The following is a 20,056-nucleotide window of genomic DNA, read 5'->3' as shown; positions in this document are numbered from 1 at the left end:
TTGACAAAGTGGCCAATACTGGGATCAAATTCGCTAACTTGGCTTGATTAGAACCATGCTCAGTCAGAAAAAGTATGCCTTCTGACTGGAGCATAGGAGGGAGGCCAGTTGCAGGGGGGAGTTTTCTTCCTTTGAAAGAAAATGCCTAACTCATTCACAAATACAACCCTTATCCTCACAACAACATTGGTTATGTCCGCAGCAGTACTGACCCGTGACTATGTATGCACAGCTGCTTCCAACAAAACAGCAATCTTGTGTTAGTAACTCTAAAGCTGTGAGTGCCAATTCTGCATCAATCTCATCCTTCTGCAGAAATATTTCCCAAATTGACAAAGTGGCCAATACTGGGATCAAATTCGCTAACTTGGCGTGATTAGCACCATGCTCAGTCAGAAAAAGTAAGCCTTCTGACTGGAGCATAGGAGGGAGGCCAGTTGCAGGGGGGAGTTTCCTTCCCTTGAAAGAAAATGCCTAACTCATTCACAAATACAACCCTTATCCTCACAACAACATTGGTTATGTCCGCAGCAGTACTGACCCGTGACTATGTATGCACAGCTGCTTCCAACAAAACAGCAATCTTGTGTTAGTAACTCTAAAGCTGTGAGTGCCAATTCTGCATCAATCTCATGCTTCTGCAGAAATATTTCCCAAAACGACAAAGTGGCCAATAAGGGGATCGAACCCGTGACCTTGGCGTTATTAGCACCATGCTCTAACCAACTGAGCTAACCGGCCAGCTGAGAGGCATGTTTCTAACTGGAGCATAAGAGGGAGGCCAGTTGCAGGGGGATTTTTTCTTCCCTTGGAAAAAAAATGCCTAACTCATTCACACATAAAACCCTTATCCTCACAACAACCTAAAGAAAAACTACATGTGATCTGAAGGAAATTCATGAATATGACAATTATCTTCAAACTGACTTGTAGCCTGCATCACATTTAAGTAGAACTGGGACAAAGAAGGTTAAATGCATCTCATTGGTCATTTCCCACAGCAGTACTGACCTGTGACCATTTATGGACTGCTGCTTCCAACAAAACAGCAAACTTGTCATAGTAAATCTAAAGCTGTGGGTGGGAATTCTGCATCAATCTAATGCTTCTGCAGACATTTTTCCCAAATTGACAAAGTGGCCAATACTGGGATCAAATTCGCTAACTTGGCGTGATTAGCACCATGCTCAGTCAGAAAAAGTATGCTTCTGACTGGAGCATAGGAGGGAGGCCAGTTGCAGGGGGGAGTTTTCTTTCCTTGAAAGAAAATGCCTAACTCATTCACAAATACAACCCTTATCCTCACAACAACATTGGTTATGTCCGCAGCAGTACTGACCCGTGACTATGTATGCACAGCTGCTTCCAACAAAACAGCAATCTTGTGTTAGTAACTCTAAAGCTGTGAGTGCCAATTCTGCATCAATCTCATGCTTCTGCAGAAATATTTCCCAAAACGACAAAGTGGCCAATACGGGGATCGAACCCGTGACCTTGGCGTTATTAGCACCATGCTCTAACCAACTGAGCTAACCGGCCAGCTGAGAGGCATGTTTCTAACTGGAGCATAAGAGGGAGGCCAGTTGCAGGGGGATTTTTTCTTCCCTTGGAAAAAAAATGCCTAACTCATTCACACATAAAACCCTTATCCTCACAACAACCTAAAGAAAAACTACATGTGATCTGAAGGAAATTCATGAATATGACAATTATCTTCAAACTGACTTGTAGCCTGCATCACATTTAAGTAGAACTGGGACAAAGAAGGTTAAATGCATCTCATTGGTCATTTCCCACAGCAGTACTGACCTGTGACCATTTATGGACTGCTGCTTCCAACAAAACAGCAAACTTGTCATAGTAAATCTAAAGCTGTGGGTGGGAATTCTGCATCAATCTAATGCTTCTGCAGACATTTTTCCCAAATTGACAAAGTGGCCAATACTGGGATCAAATTCGCTAACTTGGCGTGATTAGCACCATGCTCAGTCAGAAAAAGTATGCTTCTGACTGGAGCATAGGAGGGAGGCCAGTTGCAGGGGGGAGTTTTCTTTCCTTGAAAGAAAATGCCTAACTCATTCACAAATACAACCCTTATCCTCACAACAACATTGGTTATGTCCGCAGCAGTACTGACCCGTGACTATGTATGCACAGCTGCTTCCAACAAAACAGCAATCTTGTGTTAGTAACTCTAAAGCTGTGAGTGCCAATTCTGCATCAATCTCATCCTTCTGCAGAAATATTTCCCAAAATGACAAAGTGGCCAATACGGGGATCGAACCCGTGACCTTGGCGTTATTAGCACCACGCTCTAACCAACTGAGCTAACCGGCCAGCTGAGAGGAATATTTCTGACTGGACCATAAGAGGGAGGCCAGTTGCAGGGGGATTTTTTCTTCCCTTGGAAAAAAAATGCCTAACTCATTCACACATAAAACCCTTATCCTCACAACAACCTAAAGAAAAACTACATGTGATCTGAAGGAAATTCATGAATATGACAATTATCTTCAAACTGACTTGTAGCCTGCATCACATTTAAGTAGAACTGGGACAAAGAAGGTTAAATGCATCTCATTGGTCATTTCCCACAGCAGTACTGACCTGTGACCATTTATGGACTGCTGATTCCAACAAAACAGCAATCTTGTGTTAGTAACTCTAAAGCTGTGAGTGCAATTCTGCATCAATCTCATCCTTCTGCAGAAATATTTCCCAAAATGACAAAGTGGCCAATACGGGGATCGAACCCGTGACCTTGGCGTTATTAGCATCACGCTCTAACCAACTGAGCTAACCGGCCAGCTGAGAATCTTTTTCCCTTGGAAAAAAATGCCTAACTCATTCACACATAAAACCCTTATCCTCACAACAACCTAAAGAAAAACTACATGTGATCTGAAGGAAATTCATGAATATGACAATTATCTTCAAACTGACTTGTATCCTGCATCACATTTAAGTAGAACTGGGACAAAGAAGGTTAAATGCATCTCATTGGTCATTTCCCACAGCAGTACTGACCTGTGACCATTTATGGACTGCTGATTCCAACAAAACAGCAAACTTGTCATAGTAAATCTAAAGCTGTGGGTGGGAATTCTGCATCAATCTCATGCTTCTGCAGAAATATTTCCCAAATTGACAAAGTGGCCAATACTGGGATCAAATTCGCTAACTTGGCGTGATTAGCACCATGCTCAGTCAGAAAAAGTATGCCTTCTGACTGGAGCATAGGAGGGAGGCCAGTTGCAGGGGGGAGTTTTCTTCCCTTGAAAGAAAATGCCTAACTCATTCACAAATACAACCCTTATCCTCACAACAACATTGGTTATGTCCGCAGTAGTACTGACCCGTGACTATGTATGCAGAGCTGCTTCCAACAAAACAGCAATCTTGTGTTAGTAACTCTAAAGCTGTGAGTGGCAATTCTGCATCAATCTCATCCTTCTGCAGAAATATTTCCCAAATTGACAAAGTGGCCAATACTGGGATCAAATTCGCTAACTTGGCGTGATTAGCACCATGCTCAGTCAGAAAAAGTAAGCCTTCTGACTGGAGCATAGGAGGGAGGCCAGTTGCAGGGGGGAGTTTTCTTCCCTTGAAAGAAAATGCCTAACTCATTCACAAATACAACCCTTATCCTCACAACAACATTGGTTATGTCCGCAGCAGTACTGACCCGTGACTATGTATGCACAGCTGCTTCCAACAAAACAGCAATCTTGTGTTAGTAACTCTAAAGCTGTGAGTGCCAATTCTGCATCAATCTCATGCTTCTGCAGAAATATTTCCCAAAACGACAAAGTGGCCAATAAGGGGATCGAACCCGTGACCTTGGCGTTATTAGCACCATGCTCTAACCAACTGAGCTAACCGGCCAGCTGAGAGGCATGTTTCTAACTGGAGCATAAGAGGGAGGCCAGTTGCAGGGGGATTTTTTCTTCCCTTGGAAAAAAAATGCCTAACTCATTCACACATAAAACCCTTATCCTCACAACAACCTAAAGAAAAACTACATGTGATCTGAAGGAAATTCATGAATATGACAATTATCTTCAAACTGACTTGTAGCCTGCATCACATTTAAGTAGAACTGGGACAAAGAAGGTTAAATGCATCTCATTGGTCATTTCCCACAGCAGTACTGACCTGTGACCATTTATGGACTGCTGCTTCCAACAAAACAGCAAACTTGTCATAGTAAATCTAAAGCTGTGGGTGGGAATTCTGCATCAATCTAATGCTTCTGCAGACATTTTTCCCAAATTGACAAAGTGGCCAATACTGGGATCAAATTCGCTAACTTGGCGTGATTAGCACCATGCTCAGTCAGAAAAAGTATGCTTCTGACTGGAGCATAGGAGGGAGGCCAGTTGCAGGGGGGAGTTTTCTTTCCTTGAAAGAAAATGCCTAACTCATTCACAAATACAACCCTTATCCTCACAACAACATTGGTTATGTCCGCAGCAGTACTGACCCGTGACTATGTATGCACAGCTGCTTCCAACAAAACAGCAATCTTGTGTTAGTAACTCTAAAGCTGTGAGTGCCAATTCTGCATCAATCTCATGCTTCTGCAGAAATATTTCCCAAAACGACAAAGTGGCCAATACGGGGATCGAACCCGTGACCTTGGCGTTATTAGCACCATGCTCTAACCAACTGAGCTAACCGGCCAGCTGAGAGGCATGTTTCTAACTGGAGCATAAGAGGGAGGCCAGTTGCAGGGGGATTTTTTCTTCCCTTGGAAAAAAAATGCCTAACTCATTCACACATAAAACCCTTATCCTCACAACAACCTAAAGAAAAACTACATGTGATCTGAAGGAAATTCATGAATATGACAATTATCTTCAAACTGACTTGTAGCCTGCATCACATTTAAGTAGAACTGGGACAAAGAAGGTTAAATGCATCTCATTGGTCATTTCCCACAGCAGTACTGACCTGTGACCATTTATGGACTGCTGCTTCCAACAAAACAGCAAACTTGTCATAGTAAATCTAAAGCTGTGGGTGGGAATTCTGCATCAATCTAATGCTTCTGCAGACATTTTTCCCAAATTGACAAAGTGGCCAATACTGGGATCAAATTCGCTAACTTGGCGTGATTAGCACCATGCTCAGTCAGAAAAAGTATGCTTCTGACTGGAGCATAGGAGGGAGGCCAGTTGCAGGGGGGAGTTTTCTTTCCTTGAAAGAAAATGCCTAACTCATTCACAAATACAACCCTTATCCTCACAACAACATTGGTTATGTCCGCAGCAGTACTGACCCGTGACTATGTATGCACAGCTGCTTCCAACAAAACAGCAATCTTGTGTTAGTAACTCTAAAGCTGTGAGTGCCAATTCTGCATCAATCTCATCCTTCTGCAGAAATATTTCCCAAAATGACAAAGTGGCCAATACGGGGATCGAACCCGTGACCTTGGCGTTATTAGCACCACGCTCTAACCAACTGAGCTAACCGGCCAGCTGAGAGGAATATTTCTGACTGGACCATAAGAGGGAGGCCAGTTGCAGGGGGATTTTTTCTTCCCTTGGAAAAAAAATGCCTAACTCATTCACACATAAAACCCTTATCCTCACAACAACCTAAAGAAAAACTACATGTGATCTGAAGGAAATTCATGAATATGACAATTATCTTCAAACTGACTTGTAGCCTGCATCACATTTAAGTAGAACTGGGACAAAGAAGGTTAAATGCATCTCATTGGTCATTTCCCACAGCAGTACTGACCTGTGACCATTTATGGACTGCTGATTCCAACAAAACAGCAATCTTGTGTTAGTAACTCTAAAGCTGTGAGTGCAATTCTGCATCAATCTCATCCTTCTGCAGAAATATTTCCCAAAATGACAAAGTGGCCAATACGGGGATCGAACCCGTGACCTTGGCGTTATTAGCATCACGCTCTAACCAACTGAGCTAACCGGCCAGCTGAGAATCTTTTTCCCTTGGAAAAAAATGCCTAACTCATTCACACATAAAACCCTTATCCTCACAACAACCTAAAGAAAAACTACATGTGATCTGAAGGAAATTCATGAATATGACAATTATCTTCAAACTGACTTGTATCCTGCATCACATTTAAGTAGAACTGGGACAAAGAAGGTTAAATGCATCTCATTGGTCATTTCCCACAGCAGTACTGACCTGTGACCATTTATGGACTGCTGATTCCAACAAAACAGCAAACTTGTCATAGTAAATCTAAAGCTGTGGGTGGGAATTCTGCATCAATCTCATGCTTCTGCAGAAATATTTCCCAAATTGACAAAGTGGCCAATACTGGGATCAAATTCGCTAACTTGGCGTGATTAGCACCATGCTCAGTCAGAAAAAGTATGCCTTCTGACTGGAGCATAGGAGGGAGGCCAGTTGCAGGGGGGAGTTTTCTTCCCTTGAAAGAAAATGCCTAACTCATTCACAAATACAACCCTTATCCTCACAACAACATTGGTTATGTCCGCAGTAGTACTGACCCGTGACTATGTATGCAGAGCTGCTTCCAACAAAACAGCAATCTTGTGTTAGTAACTCTAAAGCTGTGAGTGGCAATTCTGCATCAATCTCATCCTTCTGCAGAAATATTTCCCAAATTGACAAAGTGGCCAATACTGGGATCAAATTCGCTAACTTGGCGTGATTAGCACCATGCTCAGTCAGAAAAAGTAAGCCTTCTGACTGGAGCATAGGAGGGAGGCCAGTTGCAGGGGGGAGTTTTCTTCCCTTGAAAGAAAATGCCTAACTCATTCACAAATACAACCCTTATCCTCACAACAACATTGGTTATGTCCGCAGCAGTACTGACCCGTGACTATGTATGCACAGCTGCTTCCAACAAAACAGCAATCTTGTGTTAGTAACTCTAAAGCTGTGAGTGCCAATTCTGCATCAATCTCATGCTTCTGCAGAAATATTTCCCAAAATGACAAAGTGGCCAATACGGGGATCGAACCCGTGACCTTGGCGTTATTAGCACCATGCTCTAACCAACTGAGCTAACCGGCCAGCTGAGAGGCATGTTTCTAACTGGAGCATAAGAGGGAGGCCAGTTGCAGGGGGATTTTTTCTTCCCTTGGAAAAAAAATGCCTAACTCATTCACACATAAAACCCTTATCCTCACAACAACCTAAAGAAAAACTACATGTGATCTGAAGGAAATTCATGAATATGACAATTATCTTCAAACTGACTTGTAGCCTGCATCACATTTAAGTAGAACTGGGACAAAGAAGGTTAAATGCATCTCATTGGTCATTTCCCACAGCAGTACTGACCTGTGACCATTTATGGACTGCTGCTTCCAACAAAACAGCAAACTTGTCATAGTAAATCTAAAGCTGTGGGTGGGAATTCTGCATCAATCTAATGCTTCTGCAGACATTTTTCCCAAATTGACAAAGTGGCCAATACTGGGATCAAATTCGCTAACTTGGCGTGATTAGCACCATCCTCAGTCAGAAAAAGTATGCTTCTGACTGGAGCATAGGAGGGAGGCCAGTTGCAGGGGGGAGTTTTCTTTCCTTGAAAGAAAATGCCTAACTCATTCACAAATACAACCCTTATCCTCACAACAACATTGGTTATGTCCGCAGCAGTACTGACCCGTGACTATGTATGCACAGCTGCTTCCAACAAAACAGCAATCTTGTGTTAGTAACTCTAAAGCTGTGAGTGCCAATTCTGCATCAATCTCATCCTTCTGCAGAAATATTTCCCAAAATGACAAAGTGGCCAATACGGGGATCGAACCCGTGACCTTCGCGTTATTAGCACCACGCTCTAACCAACTGAGCTAACTGGCCAGCTGAGAGGAATATTTCTGACTGGACCATGAGAGGGAGGCCAGTTGCAGGGGGATTTTTTCTTCCCTTGGAAAAAAAATGCCTAACTCATTCACACATAAAACCCTTATCCTCACAACAACCTAAAGAAAAACTACATGTGATCTGAAGGAAATTCATGAATATGACAATTATCTTCAAACTGACTTGTAGCCTGCATCACATTTAAGTAGAACTGGGACAAAGAAGGTTAAATGCATCTCATTGGTCATTTCCCACAGCAGTACTGACCTGTGACCATTTATGGACTGCTGATTCCAACAAAACAGCAAACTTGTCATAGTAAATCTAAAGCTGTGGGTGGGAATTCTGCATCAATCTCATGCTTCTGCAGAAATATTTCCCAAATTGACAAAGTGGCCAATACTGGGATCAAATTCGCTAACTTGGCTTGATTAGAACCATGCTCAGTCAGAAAAAGTATGCCTTCTGACTGGAGCATAGGAGGGAGGCCAGTTGCAGGGGGGAGTTTTCTTCCCTTGAAAGAAAATGCCTAACTCATTCACAAATACAACCCTTATCCTCACAACAACATTGGTTATGTCCGCAGTAGTACTGACCCGTGACTATGTATGCAGAGCTGCTTCCAACAAAACAGCAATCTTGTGTTAGTAACTCTAAAGCTGTGAGTGCCAATTCTGCATCAATCTCATCCTTCTGCAGAAATATTTCCCAAATTGACAAAGTGGCCAATACTGGGATCAAATTCGCTAACTTGGCGTGATTAGCACCATGCTCAGTCAGAAAAAGTAAGCCTTCTGACTGGAGCATAGGAGGGAGGCCATTTGCAGGGGGGAGTTTTCTTCCCTTGAAAGAAAATGCCTAACTCATTCACAAATACAACCCTTATCCTCACAACAACATTGGTTATGTCCGCAGCAGTACTGACCCGTGACTATGTATGCACAGCTGCTTCCAACAAAACAGCAATCTTGTGTTAGTAACTCTAAAGCTGTGAGTGCCAATTCTGCATCAATCTCATGCTTCTGCAGAAATATTTCCCAAAATGACAAAGTGGCCAATACGGGGATCGAACCCGTGACCTTGGCTTTATTAGCACCACGCTCTAACCAACTGAGCTAACCGGCCAGCTGAGAGATATATTTCTAACTGGAGCATAAGAGGGAGGCCAGTTGCAGGGGGATTTTTTCTTCCCTTGGAAAAAAATGCCTAACTCATTCACACAGACAACCCTTATCCTCACAACAACCTAAAGAAAAACTCCATGTGATCTGAAGGAAATTCATGAATATTACAATTATCTTCAAACTGACTTGTGGCCTGCATCACATTTAAGTAGTACTGCGACAAAGAAGGTTAAATGCATCTCATTGGTCATTTCCCACAGCAGTACTGACCTGTGACCATTCATGGACTGCTGCTTCCAACAAAACAGCAAACTTGTCATAGTAAATCTAAAGCTGTGGGTGGGAATTCTGCATCAATCACATGCTTCTGCAGAAATATTTCCCAAATTGACAAAGTGGCCAATACTGGGATCAAATTCGCTAACTTGGCTTGATTAGCACCATGCTCAGTCAGAAAAAGTATGCCTTCTGACTGGAGCATAGGAGGGAGGCCAGTTGCAGGGGGGAGTTTTCTTCCTTTGAAAGAAAATGCCTAACTCATTCACAAATACAACCCTTATCCCCACAACAACATTGGTTATGTCCGCAGCAGTACTGACCCGTGACTATGTATGCACAGCTGCTTCCAACAAAACAGCAATCTTGTGTTAGTAACTCTAAAGCTGTGAGTGCCAATTCTGCATCAATCTCATCCTTCTGCAGAAATATTTCCCAAAATGACAAAGTGGCCAATACGGGGATCGAACCCGTGACCTTGGCGTTATTAGCACCACGCTCTAACCAACTGAGCTAACCGGCCAGCTGATAGTCCTTTTCCCTTGGAAAAAAATGCCTAACTCATTCACACATAAAACCCTTATCCTCACAACAACCTAAAGAAAAACTACATGTGATCTGAAGGAAATTCATGAATATGACAATTATCTTCAAACTGACTTGTATCCTGCATCACATTTAAGTAGAACTGGGAAAAAGAAGGTTCTAATGCTTCTGCAGACATTTTTCCCAAATTGACAAAGTGGCCAATACTGGGATCAAATTCGCTAACTTGGCGTGATTAGCACCATGCTCAGTCAGAAAAAGTATGCTTCTGACTGGAGCATAGGAGGGAGGCCAGTTGCAGGGGGGAGTTTTCTTTCCTTGAAAGAAAATGCCTAACTCATTCACAAATACAACCCTTATCCTCACAACAACATTGGTTATGTCCGCAGCAGTACTGACCCATGACTATGTATGCACAGCTGCTTCCAACAAAACAGCAATCTTGTGTTAGTAACTCTAAAGCTGTGAGTGCCAATTCTGCATCAATCTCATCCTTCTGCAGAAATATTTCCCAAAATGACAAAGTGGCCAATACGGGGATCGAACCCGTGACCTTGGCGTTATTAGCACCACGCTCTAACCAACTGAGCTCTTCCTTTGAAAGAAAATGCCTAACTCATTCACAAATACAACCCTTATCCCCACAACAACATTGGTTATGTCCGCAGCAGTACTGACCCGTGACTATGTATGCACAGCTGCTTCCAACAAAACAGCAATCTTGTGTTAGTAACTCTAAAGCTGTGAGTGCCAATTCTGCATCAATCTCATCCTTCTGCAGAAATATTTCCCAAAATGACAAAGTGGCCAATACGGGGATCGAACCCGTGACCTTGGCGTTATTAGCACCACGCTCTAACCAACTGAGCTAACCGGCCAGCTGAGAGTCTTTTTCCCTTGGAAAAAAATGCCTAACTCATTCACACATAAAACCCTTATCCTCACAACAACCTAAAGAAAAACTACATGTGATCTGAAGGAAATTCATGAATATGACAATTATCTTCAAACTGACTTGTATCCTGCATCACATTTAAGTAGAACTGGGACAAAGAAGGTTCTAATGCTTCTGCAGACATTTTTCCCAAATTGACAAAGTGGCCAATACTGGGATCAAATTCGCTAACTTGGCGTGATTAGCACCATGCTCAGTCAGAAAAAGTATGCTTCTGACTGGAGCATAGGAGGGAGGCCAGTTGCAGGGGGGAGTTTTCTTTCCTTGAAAGAAAATGCCTAACTCATTCACAAATACAACCCTTATCCTCACAACAACATTGGTTATGTCCGCAGCAGTACTGACCCGTGACTATGTATGCACAGCTGCTTCCAACAAAACAGCAATCTTGTGTTAGTAACTCTAAAGCTGTGAGTGCCAATTCTGCATCAATCTCATCCTTCTGCAGAAATATTTCCCAAAATGACAAAGTGGCCAATACAGGGATCGAACCCGTGACCTTGGCGTTATTAGCACCACGCTCTAACCAACTGAGCTAACCGGCCAGCTGAGAGGAATATTTCTGACTGGACCATAAGAGGGAGGCCAGTTGCAGGGGGATTTTTTCTTCCCTTGGAAAAAAAATGCCTAACTCATTCACACATAAAACCCTTATCCTCACAACAACCTAAAGAAAAACTACATGTGATATGAAGGAAATTCATGAATATGACAATTATCTTCAAACTGACTTGTAGCCTGCATCACATTTAAGTAGAACTGGGACAAAGAAGGTTAAATGCATCTCATTGGTCATTTCCCACAGCAGTACTGACCTGTGACCATTTATGGACTGCTGCTTCCAACAAAACAGCAAACTAGTCATAGTAAATCTAAAGCTGTGGGTGGGAATTCTGCATCAATCTCATGCTTCTGCAGAAATATTTCCCAAATTGACAAAGTGGCCAATACTGGGATCAAATTCGCTAACTTGGCTTGATTAGAACCATGCTCAGTCAGAAAAAGTATGCCTTCTGACTGGAGCATAGGAGGGAGGCCAGTTGCAGGGGGGAGTTTTCTTCCTTTGAAAGAAAATGCCTAACTCATTCACAAATACAACCCTTATCCTCACAACAACATTGGTTATGTCCGCAGCAGTACTGACCCGTGACTATGTATGCACAGCTGCTTCCAACAAAACAGCAATCTTGTGTTAGTAACTCTAAAGCTGTGAGTGCCAATTCTGCATCAATCTCATCCTTCTGCAGAAATATTTCCCAAATTGACAAAGTGGCCAATACTGGGATCAAATTCGCTAACTTGGCGTGATTAGCACCATGCTCAGTCAGAAAAAGTAAGCCTTCTGACTGGAGCATAGGAGGGAGGCCAGTTGCAGGGGGGAGTTTCCTTCCCTTGAAAGAAAATGCCTAACTCATTCACAAATACAACCCTTATCCTCACAACAACATTGGTTATGTCCGCAGCAGTACTGACCCGTGACTATGTATGCACAGCTGCTTCCAACAAAACAGCAATCTTGTGTTAGTAACTCTAAAGCTGTGAGTGCCAATTCTGCATCAATCTCATGCTTCTGCAGAAATATTTCCCAAAACGACAAAGTGGCCAATACGGGGATCGAACCCGTGACCTTGGCGTTATTAGCACCATGCTCTAACCAACTGAGCTAACCGGCCAGCTGAGAGGCATGTTTCTAACTGGAGCATAAGAGGGAGGCCAGTTGCAGGGGGATTTTTTCTTCCCTTGGAAAAAAAATGCCTAACTCATTCACACATAAAACCCTTATCCTCACAACAACCTAAAGAAAAACTACATGTGATCTGAAGGAAATTCATGAATATGACAATTATCTTCAAACTGACTTGTAGCCTGCATCACATTTAAGTAGAACTGGGACAAAGAAGGTTAAATGCATCTCATTGGTCATTTCCCACAGCAGTACTGACCTGTGGCCATTTATGGACTGCTGCTTCCAACAAAACAGCAAACTTGTCATAGTAAATCTAAAGCTGTGGGTGGGAATTCTGCATCAATCTAATGCTTCTGCAGACATTTTTCCCAAATTGACAAAGTGGCCAATACTGGGATCAAATTCGCTAACTTGGCGTGATTAGCACCATGCTCAGTCAGAAAAAGTATGCTTCTGACTGGAGCATAGGAGGGAGGCCAGTTGCAGGGGGGAGTTTTCTTTCCTTGAAAGAAAATGCCTAACTCATTCACAAATACAACCCTTATCCTCACAACAACATTGGTTATGTCCGCAGCAGTACTGACCCGTGACTATGTATGCACAGCTGCTTCCAACAAAACAGCAATCTTGTGTTAGTAACTCTAAAGCTGTGAGTGCCAATTCTGCATCAATCTCATCCTTCTGCAGAAATATTTCCCAAAATGACAAAGTGGCCAATACGGGGATCGAACCCGTGACCTTGGCGTTATTAGCACCACGCTCTAACCAACTGAGCTAACCGGCCAGCTGAGAGGAATATTTCTGACTGGACCATAAGAGGGAGGCCAGTTGCAGGGGGATTTTTTCTTCCCTTGGAAAAAAAATGCCTAACTCATTCACACATAAAACCCTTATCCTCACAACAACCTAAAGAAAAACTACATGTGATCTGAAGGAAATTCATGAATATGACAATTATCTTCAAACTGACTTGTAGCCTGCATCACATTTAAGTAGAACTGGGACAAAGAAGGTTAAATGCATCTCATTGGTCATTTCCCACAGCAGTACTGACCTGTGACCATTTATGGACTGCTGATTCCAACAAAACAGCAAACTTGTCATAGTAAATCTAAAGCTGTGGGTGGGAATTCTGCATCAATCTCATGCTTCTGCAGAAATATTTCCCAAATTGACAAAGTGGCCAATACTGGGATCAAATTCGCTAACTTGGCTTGATTAGAACCATGCTCAGTCAGAAAAAGTATGCCTTCTGACTGGAGCATAGGAGGGAGGCCAGTTGCAGGGGGGAGTTTTCTTCCCTTGAAAGAAAATGCCTAACTCATTCACAAATACAACCCTTATCCTCACAACAACATTGGTTATGTCCGCAGTAGTACTGACCCGTGACTATGTATGCAGAGCTGCTTCCAACAAAACAGCAATCTTGTGTTAGTAACTCTAAAGCTGTGAGTGCCAATTCTGCATCAATCTCATCCTTCTGCAGAAATATTTCCCAAATTGACAAAGTGGCCAATACTGGGATCAAATTCGCTAACTTGGCGTGATTAGCACCATGCTCAGTCAGAAAAAGTAAGCCTTCTGACTGGAGCATAGGAGGGAGGCCATTTGCAGGGGGGAGTTTTCTTCCCTTGAAAGAAAATGCCTAACTCATTCACAAATACAACCCTTATCCTCACAACAACATTGGTTATGTCCGCAGCAGTACTGACCCGTGACTATGTATGCACAGCTGCTTCCAACAAAACAGCAATCTTGTGTTAGTAACTCTAAAGCTGTGAGTGCCAATTCTGCATCAATCTCATGCTTCTGCAGAAATATTTCCCAAAATGACAAAGTGGCCAATACGGGGATCGAACCCGTGACCTTGGCTTTATTAGCACCACGCTCTAACCAACTGAGCTAACCGGCCAGCTGAGAGGTATATTTCTAACTGGAGCATAAGAGGGAGGCCAGTTGCAGGGGGATTTTTTCTTCCCTTGGAAAAAAATGCCTAACTCATTCACACAGACAACCCTTATCCTCACAACAACCTAAAGAAAAACTACATGTGATCTGAAGGAAATTCATGAATATGACAATTATCTTCAAACTGACTTGTAGCCTGCATCACATTTAAGTAGAACTGGGACAAAGAAGGTTAAATGCATCTCATTGGTCATTTCCCACAGCAGTACTGACCTGTGACCATTTATGGACTGCTGCTTCCAACAAAACAGCAAACTTGTCATAGTAAATCTAAAGCTGTGGGTGGGAATTCTGCATCAATCTAATGCTTCTGCAGACATTTTTCCCAAATTGACAAAGTGGCCAATACTGGGATCAAATTCGCTAACTTGGCGTGATTAGCACCATGCTCAGTCAGAAAAGTATGCTTCTGACTGGAGCATAGGAGGGAGGCCAGTTGCAGGGGGGAGTTTTCTTTCCTTGAAAGAAAATGCCTAACTCATTCACAAATACAACCCTTATCCTCACAACAACATTGGTTATGTCCGCAGCAGTACTGACCCGTGACTATGTATGCACAGCTGCTTCCAACAAAACAGCAATCTTGTGTTAGTAACTCTAAAGCTGTGAGTGCCAATTCTGCATCAATCTCATCCTTCTGCAGAAATATTTCCCAAAATGACAAAGTGGCCAATACGGGGATCGAACCCGTGACCTTGGCGTTATTAGCACCACGCTCTAACCAACTGAGCTAACCGGCCAGCTGAGAGGAATATTTCTGACTGGACCATAAGAGGGAGGCCAGTTGCAGGGGAATTTTTTCTTCCCTTGGAAAAAAAATGCCTAACTCATTCACACATAAAACCCTTATCCTCACAACAACCTAAAGAAAAACTACATGTGATCTGAAGGAAATTCATGAATATGACAATTATCTTCAAACTGACTTGTAGCCTGCATCACATTTAAGTAGAACTGGGACAAAGAAGGTTAAATGCATCTCATTGGTCATTTCCCACAGCAGTACTGACCTGTGACCATTTATGGACTGCTGATTCCAACAAAACAGCAATCTTGTGTTAGTAACTCTAAAGCTGTGAGTGCAATTCTGCATCAATCTCATGCTTCTGCAGAAATATTTCCCAAAATGACAAAGTGGCCAATACGGGGATCGAACCCGTGACCTTGGCGTTATTAGCACCACGCTCTAACCAACTGAGCTAACCGGCCAGCTGAGAATCTTTTTCCCTTGGAAAAAAATGCCTAACTCATTCACACATAAAACCCTTATCCTCACAACAACCTAAAGAAAAACTACATGTGATCTGAAGGAAATTCATGAATATGACAATTATCTTCAAACTGACTTGTATCCTGCATCACATTTAAGTAGAACTGGGACAAAGAAGGTTAAATGCATCTCATTGGTCATTTCCCACAGCAGTACTGACCTGTGACCATTTATGGACTGCTGATTCCAACAAAACAGCAAACTTGTCATAGTAAATCTAAAGCTGTGGGTGGGAATTCTGCATCAATCTCATGCTTCTGCAGAAATATTTCCCAAATTGACAAAGTGGCCAATACTGGGATCAAATTCGCTAACTTGGCGTGATTAGCACCATGCTCAGTCAGAAAAAGTATGCCTTCTGACTGGAGCATAGGAGGGAGGCCAGTTGCAGGGGGGAGTTTTCTTCCCTTGAAAGAAAATGCCTAACTCATTCACAAATACAACCCTTATCCTCACAACAACATTGGTTATGTCCGCAGTAGTACTGACCCGTGACTATGTATGCAGAGCTGCTTCCAACAAAACAGCAATCTTGTGTTAGTAACTCTAAAGCTGTGAGTGGCAATTCTGCATCAATCTCATCCTTCTGCAGAAATATTTCCCAAATTGACAAAGTGGCCAATACTGGGATCAAATTCGCTAACTTGGCGTGATTAGCACCATGCTCAGTCAGAAAAAGTAAGCCTTCTGACTGGAGCATAGGAGGGAGGCCAGTTGCAGGGGGGAGTTTTCTTCCCTTGAAAGAAAATGCCTAACTCATTCACAAATACAACCCTTATCCTCACAACAACATTGGTTATGTCCGCAGCAGTACTGACCCGTGACTATGTATGCACAGCTGCTTCCAACAAAACAGCAATCTTGTGTTAGTAACTCTAAAGCTGTGAGTGCCAATTCTGCATCAATCTCATGCTTCTGCAGAAATATTTCCCAAAATGACAAAGTGGCCAATACGGGGATCGAACCCGTGACCTTGGCGTTATTAGCACCATGCTCTAACCAACTGAGCTAACCGGCCAGCTGAGAGGCATGTTTCTAACTGGAGCATAAGAGGGAGGCCAGTTGCAGGGGGATTTTTTCTTCCCTTGGAAAAAAAATGCCTAACTCATTCACACATAAAACCCTTATCCTCACAACAACCTAAAGAAAAACTACATGTGATCTGAAGGAAATTCATGAATATGACAATTATCTTCAAACTGACTTGTAGCCTGCATCACATTTAAGTAGAACTGGGACAAAGAAGGTTAAATGCATCTCATTGGTCATTTCCCACAGCAGTACTGACCTGTGACCATTTATGGACTGCTGCTTCCAACAAAACAGCAAACTTGTCATAGTAAATCTAAAGCTGTGGGTGGGAATTCTGCATCAATCTAATGCTTCTGCAGACATTTTTCCCAAATTGACAAAGTGGCCAATACTGGGATCAAATTCGCTAACTTGGCGTGATTAGCACCATGCTCAGTCAGAAAAAGTATGCTTCTGACTGGAGCATAGGAGGGAGGCCAGTTGCAGGGGGGAGTTTTCTTTCCTTGAAAGAAAATGCCTAACTCATTCACAAATACAACCCTTATCCTCACAACAACATTGGTTATGTCCGCAGCAGTACTGACCCGTGACTATGTATGCACAGCTGCTTCCAACAAAACAGCAATCTTGTGTTAGTAACTCTAAAGCTGTGAGTGCCAATTCTGCATCAATCTCATCCTTCTGCAGAAATATTTCCCAAAATGACAAAGTGGCCAACACGGGGATCGAACCCGTGACCTTGGCGTTATTAGCACCACGCTCTAACCAACTGAGCTAACCGGCCAGCTGAGAGGAATATTTCTGACTGGACCATGAGAGGGAGGCCAGTTGCAGGGGGATTTTTTCTTCCCTTGGAAAAAAAATGCCTAACTCATTCACACATAAAACCCTTATCCTCACAACAACCTAAAGAAAAACTACATGTGATCTGAAGGAAATTCATGAATATGACAATTATCTTCAAACTGACTTGTAGCCTGCATCACATTTAAGTAGAACTGGGACAAAGAAGGTTAAATGCATCTCATTGGTCATTTCCCACAGCAGTACTGACCTGTGACCATTTATGGACTGCTGATTCCAACAAAACAGCAAACTTGTCATAGTAAATCTAAAGCTGTGGGTGGGAATTCTGCATCAATCTCATGCTTCTGCAGAAATATTTCCCAAATTGACAAAGTGGCCAATACTGGGATCAAATTCGCTAACTTGGCTTGATTAGAACCATGCTCAGTCAGAAAAAGTATGCCTTCTGACTGGAGCATAGGAGGGAGGCCAGTTGCAGGGGGGAGTTTTCTTCCCTTGAAAGAAAATGCCTAACTCATTCACAAATACAACCCTTATCCTCACAACAACATTGGTTATGTCCGCAGTAGTACTGACCCGTGACTATGTATGCAGAGCTGCTTCCAACAAAACAGCAATCTTGTGTTAGTAACTCTAAAGCTGTGAGTGCCAATTCTGCATCAATCTCATCCTTCTGCAGAAATATTTCCCAAATTGACAAAGTGGCCAATACTGGGATCAAATTCGCTAACTTGGCGTGATTAGCACCATGCTCAGTCAGAAAAAGTAAGCCTTCTGACTGGAGCATAGGAGGGAGGCCATTTGCAGGGGGGAGTTTTCTTCCCTTGAAAGAAAATGCCTAACTCATTCACAAATACAACCCTTATCCTCACAACAACATTGGTTATGTCCGCAGCAGTACTGACCCGTGACTATGTATGCACAGCTGCTTCCAACAAAACAGCAATCTTGTGTTAGTAACTCTAAAGCTGTGAGTGCCAATTCTGCATCAATCTCATGCTTCTGCAGAAATATTTCCCAAAATGACAAAGTGGCCAATACGGGGATCGAACCCGTGACCTTGGCTTTATTAGCACCACGCTCTAACCAACTGAGCTAACCGGCCAGCTGAGAGATATATTTCTAACTGGAGCATAAGAGGGAGGCCAGTTGCAGGGGGATTTTTTCTTCCCTTGGAAAAAAATGCCTAACTCATTCACACAGACAACCCTTATCCTCACAACAACCTAAAGAAAAACTCCATGTGATCTGAAGGAAATTCATGAATATTACAATTATCTTCAAACTGACTTGTGGCCTGCATCACATTTAAGTAGTACTGCGACAAAGAAGGTTAAATGCATCTCATTGGTCATTTCCCACAGCAGTACTGACCTGTGACCATTTATGGACTGCTGCTTCCAACAAAACAGCAAACTTGTCATAGTAAATCTAAAGCTGTGGGTGGGAATTCTGCATCAATCACATGCTTCTGCAGAAATATTTCCCAAATTGACAAAGTGGCCAATACTGGGATCAAATTCGCTAACTTGGCTTGATTAGCACCATGCTCAGTCAGAAAAAGTATGCCTTCTGACTGGAGCATAGGAGGGAGGCCAGTTGCAGGGGGGAGTTTTCTTCCTTTGAAAGAAAATGCCTAACTCATTCACAAATACAACCCTTATCCCCACAACAACATTGGTTATGTCCGCAGCAGTACTGACCCGTGACTATGTATGCACAGCTGCTTCCAACAAAACAGCAATCTTGTGTTAGTAACTCTAAAGCTGTGAGTGCCAATTCTGCATCAATCTCATCCTTCTGCAGAAATATTTCCCAAAATGACAAAGTGGCCAATACGGGGATCGAACCCGTGACCTTGGCGTTATTAGCACCACGCTCTAACCAACTGAGCTAACCGGCCAGCTGAGAGTCTTTTTCCCTTGGAAAAAAATGCCTAACTCATTCACACATAAAACCCTTATCCTCACAACAACCTAAAGAAAAACTACATGTGATCTGAAGGAAATTCATGAATATGACAATTATCTTCAAACTGACTTGTATCCTGCATCACATTTAAGTAGAACTGGGACAAAGAAGGTTCTAATGCTTCTGCAGACATTTTTCCCAAATTGACAAAGTGGCCAATACTGGGATCAAATTCGCTAACTTGGCGTGATTAGCACCATGCTCAGTCAGAAAAAGTATGCTTCTGACTGGAGCATAGGAGGGAGGCCAGTTGCAGGGGGGAGTTTTCTTTCCTTGAAAGAAAATGCCTAACTCATTCACAAATACAACCCTTATCCTCACAACAACATTGGTTATGTCCGCAGCAGTACTGACCCGTGACTATGTATGCACAGCTGCTTCCAACAAAACAGCAATCTTGTGTTAGTAACTCTAAAGCTGTGAGTGCCAATTCTGCATCAATCTCATCCTTCTGCAGAAATATTTCCCAAAATGACAAAGTGGCCAATACGGGGATCGAACCTGTGACCTTGGCGTTATTAGCACCAAGCTCTAACCAACTGAGCTAACCGGCCAGCTGAGAGGAATATTTCTGACTGGACCATAAGAGG

At 42.8% G+C, this 20,056-nt stretch overlaps 24 non-coding genes across 24 annotated transcripts; all 24 read right to left on the bottom strand.

The window, feature by feature from the left end:
- Positions 1 to 667: 667 nt before the first annotated feature.
- On the bottom strand, positions 668 to 741 carry TRNAI-AAU (transfer RNA isoleucine (anticodon AAU)). Its single transcript has one exon. It is a non-coding gene; the product is annotated as a tRNA-Ile (tRNA).
- A 724-nt stretch (positions 742 to 1,465) lies between these two features.
- Positions 1,466 to 1,539, bottom strand: TRNAI-AAU (transfer RNA isoleucine (anticodon AAU)). The gene has a single exon. It is a non-coding gene; the product is annotated as a tRNA-Ile (tRNA).
- A 724-nt stretch (positions 1,540 to 2,263) lies between these two features.
- On the bottom strand, positions 2,264 to 2,337 carry TRNAI-AAU (transfer RNA isoleucine (anticodon AAU)). Its single transcript has one exon. It is a non-coding gene; the product is annotated as a tRNA-Ile (tRNA).
- Positions 2,338 to 2,732: 395 nt separating this feature from the next.
- Positions 2,733 to 2,806, bottom strand: TRNAI-AAU (transfer RNA isoleucine (anticodon AAU)). The gene has a single exon. It is a non-coding gene; the product is annotated as a tRNA-Ile (tRNA).
- A 1,005-nt stretch (positions 2,807 to 3,811) lies between these two features.
- On the bottom strand, positions 3,812 to 3,885 carry TRNAI-AAU (transfer RNA isoleucine (anticodon AAU)). The gene has a single exon. It is a non-coding gene; the product is annotated as a tRNA-Ile (tRNA).
- Positions 3,886 to 4,609: 724 nt separating this feature from the next.
- On the bottom strand, positions 4,610 to 4,683 carry TRNAI-AAU (transfer RNA isoleucine (anticodon AAU)). The gene has a single exon. It is a non-coding gene; the product is annotated as a tRNA-Ile (tRNA).
- Positions 4,684 to 5,407: 724 nt separating this feature from the next.
- Positions 5,408 to 5,481, bottom strand: TRNAI-AAU (transfer RNA isoleucine (anticodon AAU)). Its single transcript has one exon. It is a non-coding gene; the product is annotated as a tRNA-Ile (tRNA).
- A 395-nt stretch (positions 5,482 to 5,876) lies between these two features.
- TRNAI-AAU (transfer RNA isoleucine (anticodon AAU)) lies at positions 5,877 to 5,950 on the bottom strand. Its single transcript has one exon. It is a non-coding gene; the product is annotated as a tRNA-Ile (tRNA).
- A 1,005-nt stretch (positions 5,951 to 6,955) lies between these two features.
- Positions 6,956 to 7,029, bottom strand: TRNAI-AAU (transfer RNA isoleucine (anticodon AAU)). The gene has a single exon. It is a non-coding gene; the product is annotated as a tRNA-Ile (tRNA).
- Positions 7,030 to 7,753: 724 nt separating this feature from the next.
- Positions 7,754 to 7,827, bottom strand: TRNAI-AAU (transfer RNA isoleucine (anticodon AAU)). Its single transcript has one exon. It is a non-coding gene; the product is annotated as a tRNA-Ile (tRNA).
- A 1,054-nt stretch (positions 7,828 to 8,881) lies between these two features.
- On the bottom strand, positions 8,882 to 8,955 carry TRNAI-AAU (transfer RNA isoleucine (anticodon AAU)). The gene has a single exon. It is a non-coding gene; the product is annotated as a tRNA-Ile (tRNA).
- Positions 8,956 to 9,679: 724 nt separating this feature from the next.
- On the bottom strand, positions 9,680 to 9,753 carry TRNAI-AAU (transfer RNA isoleucine (anticodon AAU)). Its single transcript has one exon. It is a non-coding gene; the product is annotated as a tRNA-Ile (tRNA).
- Positions 9,754 to 10,580: 827 nt separating this feature from the next.
- TRNAI-AAU (transfer RNA isoleucine (anticodon AAU)) lies at positions 10,581 to 10,654 on the bottom strand. The gene has a single exon. It is a non-coding gene; the product is annotated as a tRNA-Ile (tRNA).
- Positions 10,655 to 11,202: 548 nt separating this feature from the next.
- Positions 11,203 to 11,276, bottom strand: TRNAI-AAU (transfer RNA isoleucine (anticodon AAU)). Its single transcript has one exon. It is a non-coding gene; the product is annotated as a tRNA-Ile (tRNA).
- A 1,054-nt stretch (positions 11,277 to 12,330) lies between these two features.
- TRNAI-AAU (transfer RNA isoleucine (anticodon AAU)) lies at positions 12,331 to 12,404 on the bottom strand. The gene has a single exon. It is a non-coding gene; the product is annotated as a tRNA-Ile (tRNA).
- A 724-nt stretch (positions 12,405 to 13,128) lies between these two features.
- On the bottom strand, positions 13,129 to 13,202 carry TRNAI-AAU (transfer RNA isoleucine (anticodon AAU)). Its single transcript has one exon. It is a non-coding gene; the product is annotated as a tRNA-Ile (tRNA).
- Positions 13,203 to 14,256: 1,054 nt separating this feature from the next.
- On the bottom strand, positions 14,257 to 14,330 carry TRNAI-AAU (transfer RNA isoleucine (anticodon AAU)). Its single transcript has one exon. It is a non-coding gene; the product is annotated as a tRNA-Ile (tRNA).
- Positions 14,331 to 15,052: 722 nt separating this feature from the next.
- Positions 15,053 to 15,126, bottom strand: TRNAI-AAU (transfer RNA isoleucine (anticodon AAU)). The gene has a single exon. It is a non-coding gene; the product is annotated as a tRNA-Ile (tRNA).
- A 395-nt stretch (positions 15,127 to 15,521) lies between these two features.
- Positions 15,522 to 15,595, bottom strand: TRNAI-AAU (transfer RNA isoleucine (anticodon AAU)). Its single transcript has one exon. It is a non-coding gene; the product is annotated as a tRNA-Ile (tRNA).
- A 1,005-nt stretch (positions 15,596 to 16,600) lies between these two features.
- TRNAI-AAU (transfer RNA isoleucine (anticodon AAU)) lies at positions 16,601 to 16,674 on the bottom strand. Its single transcript has one exon. It is a non-coding gene; the product is annotated as a tRNA-Ile (tRNA).
- Positions 16,675 to 17,398: 724 nt separating this feature from the next.
- TRNAI-AAU (transfer RNA isoleucine (anticodon AAU)) lies at positions 17,399 to 17,472 on the bottom strand. The gene has a single exon. It is a non-coding gene; the product is annotated as a tRNA-Ile (tRNA).
- A 1,054-nt stretch (positions 17,473 to 18,526) lies between these two features.
- On the bottom strand, positions 18,527 to 18,600 carry TRNAI-AAU (transfer RNA isoleucine (anticodon AAU)). Its single transcript has one exon. It is a non-coding gene; the product is annotated as a tRNA-Ile (tRNA).
- Positions 18,601 to 19,324: 724 nt separating this feature from the next.
- TRNAI-AAU (transfer RNA isoleucine (anticodon AAU)) lies at positions 19,325 to 19,398 on the bottom strand. The gene has a single exon. It is a non-coding gene; the product is annotated as a tRNA-Ile (tRNA).
- Positions 19,399 to 19,946: 548 nt separating this feature from the next.
- On the bottom strand, positions 19,947 to 20,020 carry TRNAI-AAU (transfer RNA isoleucine (anticodon AAU)). The gene has a single exon. It is a non-coding gene; the product is annotated as a tRNA-Ile (tRNA).
- Positions 20,021 to 20,056: the final 36 nt, after the last annotated feature.

The sequence above is a fragment of the Ambystoma mexicanum genome, chromosome 1p (assembly GCF_040938575.1).
Source record: "Ambystoma mexicanum isolate Mex_15411 chromosome 1p, UKY_AmexF1_1, whole genome shotgun sequence".
NCBI classification, from domain to species: Eukaryota; Metazoa; Chordata; class Amphibia; order Caudata; family Ambystomatidae; genus Ambystoma; species Ambystoma mexicanum.
The sequence above is the reverse complement of the archived record's forward strand: the minus strand, read 5'-3'. Positions and strand labels throughout refer to the sequence as shown.